This window comes from Austrofundulus limnaeus, unplaced genomic scaffold (genome assembly GCF_001266775.1).
Source record: "Austrofundulus limnaeus strain Quisiro unplaced genomic scaffold, Austrofundulus_limnaeus-1.0 Scaffold4, whole genome shotgun sequence".
In the NCBI taxonomy this organism is placed as follows: Eukaryota; Metazoa; Chordata; class Actinopteri; order Cyprinodontiformes; family Rivulidae; genus Austrofundulus; species Austrofundulus limnaeus.
Genome location: NW_013952406.1, coordinates 3,999,590 through 4,002,511, shown reverse-complemented (window position 1 = coordinate 4,002,511; position 2,922 = coordinate 3,999,590). Strand labels below are relative to the sequence as shown.

At 34.6% G+C, this 2,922-nt stretch overlaps 1 long non-coding RNA gene across 1 annotated transcript in view; it reads right to left on the bottom strand.

Moving 5' to 3' along the window:
* The window catches only part of LOC106527229 (uncharacterized), a 71,807-nt gene that overhangs the window by 3,756 nt on the left and 65,129 nt on the right, over window positions 1-2,922 (bottom strand). The window lies entirely within an intron of this gene.

Below are 2,922 nucleotides of genomic sequence, written 5' to 3'. Positions count from 1 at the left end.
ATATTAGGAAACAAAACCCTTTAATTTGTAATATTGAAAAGGTGTCTAAAAAATGGAGCAAGAGATGGAGGTACATTGATCAACCTTGGCCAGAAATAGGGACGTTTAATTTGTCAGTCATTGAAACGATGAGAACTTTAATAAGCACACACAAAGCACATCAAAAAACAGGAAAAAGGGGTGTAAAAAGGAAGGAGAAACGTGANAGGAAAAAAATCAAGTCTTATTCACTTTTGAGTTAATGAGGAGAACAATATATTGTTTGCAGATTCTATTTGTGATTTAATGTATGTGGCCATGATACTGTAAATAATTGTAATTATTGAGAAAGGAGCAGGTTTATATAAGGTTTTCTTCTTCCTGCTCCCTTTTCACTCATGCATAGTGTGTGTTAAATGAAAATGTGTTTGTATGTTATAATGAGGAAAATTGTTGAATTGAGTGAATAAAATTATTGATTTTATTAACCCTTAGCTATAACTAACCACATCATTATTTTTGAATCAGTGGATGGAGCTGTGTAAACAGGACCTTACCTTAGTGAACAATATTCAAACTGTTTATCTGGCAYTGTAGTGTGCAAGATTGTGTTTTTGTCAGCTGAAAGCATTTTTAAATGCAGTTCCTTTTAAATTCCTTGAAAAATCTTGGTTTCGTACCTTTTGGCTCTGTAAAATGATAGTTGCTAAAAGACTCCCTATCATAGTCCATTTTACACTGCCTTTCACCGTAACTTTGTGTTAAGCTTTAGACTTACTGTTATTGTCCACCAACAGCTCAATCACAASATCAACTTGAAGGATAAAAGGACAAAACCACCCTCTGGCACAGTTTGTTTGWATTAAAACTGCACACATTTTCCTCGTTAGAGCTTTTCTTATTTTGGCAATTTCTGGTTTATTTAACCTCCTGAAAACCATTTGTAAAAGCTGCCGTGGTAAATTCAGTTTGAACAATTATTGTTTTACTGTACAAACCTTCAATTCTATCATAGAAAACATTGTTTCATTTCAGCAAATAATATATCTTTTTTTTCTAAAACCGTTATGTTTAGCTGTAGATAAGGTTACAAATTGCTGCAACAGAAACAATTATCAGGTAAGAACAACACAAACATAAAAAAATCTGTGAAAAAAAAAGAAAGTAAAAATTTACAAGGCAATTAAAGCGATGGAATAAAAAATGTTACTGCTTGTTTAATCTGAACATTATCAAGGGAGTAGCTGTTCCGGAGGTTTAGAGCACAGATGGCAAACATGCAGTCTCCTTTGAATCATAACCTTGTCCTCAGGACAACCAGACCCAGGAGAGGAGATCAAAGAGGTTTAACATTTTTATAGAAGGGCAGAAACACATGAAGCTGGAGATCCCTACAGTTAACTGCATCGTGAATGTTGTCGAATTAGTTTACAGCTTAGGATTTTCACTTTTTGTACTTCAGAATATTTAAGTTGTGTTGGTATTATTTACACTTGTTCATTGGTGAGTGTGTTTTTTTTTCCTGTCGTATTGTTTCCCAGTTTGTCAGCCATCCTTTGTCCTCAGCTTTTTACACCTGTTCTCCATCTGCTGACGTGCTCACCTGCTTCTCAACCAGTAATCACACCTCCCATATAAGCTCTTCCTCAGTTTCTCAGGTGTTTTGACAGAACTTATTGTTTTTGAGAGCAATGAATTATTTTGTTTGAGTTGAATGAATAGTATTTTGGATCTTTATGAGAAGCTTAAAATATGTAAACACTGTAGTTTGCAGCAAATAAAATCAGGACTAAAAAAGGTCTAAACAATCTATTACGAACTGAAAGGAAAGCTACAAGTGGTCACAACATTTAAGTTGCATTTACTGTTTAGTTGGAAATAAACAAATTAAACTTAGCACAAAAAGTAAGGAAATTTGTTTTTGGTAAATTATGTCTTTGTTGTAACAATTCTTCTTGGCAATAAACTGTTTACCATTGGAAATCCTGTTAAATTTCCTGTTAATGTTGCCACATTTGTAAGGAYCATGCATTTGTGGGATGAGCAGTAGAGCTGAGTATGTCAGTTGAACACATGAACAATTTGCGAAATTTCTGTAAATGCCAAACAGCTTATTTTGCTGTTGCTTTTAATACTTGTTAGGAGCTGCAGGTGCAGCTAATCCGGAGCCCAATATGATTTATTGCAAAGAAGAATTAAACAAAAAAATTATCTATTTAACGCAAATGTCCTATTTTTGCACTAAATATGTTTATTCAGTGACAGAGGCAACAAAATYTCCAATAATACTAGTTAACTTATGAACTGAACCAAATATTTATATCGGCTTTATTTTACTAAAACATGAGTTATTGTTGAAATATGCATTTTAGTAATAGTAAAAGARAGGAGTGTTAGTTAGGAGGCAACTTCTTTGTTCCATTTTCTTTTTATCCACGTTGTGTCAGAGTTATTAAGAGGCAGCYGTCTCTCTTGGTGTCAAGTTGTTCCATGTTGTGAGGGGAGCTTGATCAGGATGGGATAAATCTGATTTGTTGCTTTGATCAGTGCAGCGGGTGGAGTGTTCAATTAAATTTCTCACTTTGAATGTGTCAATGAAATGCAGTCGTGGGACTGCAGACCACCAGGCATGATCCTGTCCAATAGAAAACCTTATAATGAGGARGGGGAAGGAATGGTTTTCTTATTGRCACAGGACTCCTTACGCTAATAGTGTCGTGTCTAATTTAAATACAGGAAGTCTTTTGGAATGACTTAATGGTTAGCTGCTGGGAGAGGGACTGGGTTTGCAAATTCCCACAAATTGCTAGGTGCATCTGCTTGAATATTGAGAAGACTGAAGCATAGCTGTTTGCGCACATTGATCTTAGTTTAATCTCGTAATAAACTGGGAGGGAATCCTCTTTTTTAACATTTAAGTTACCTTTTAAATGATAAATAGAG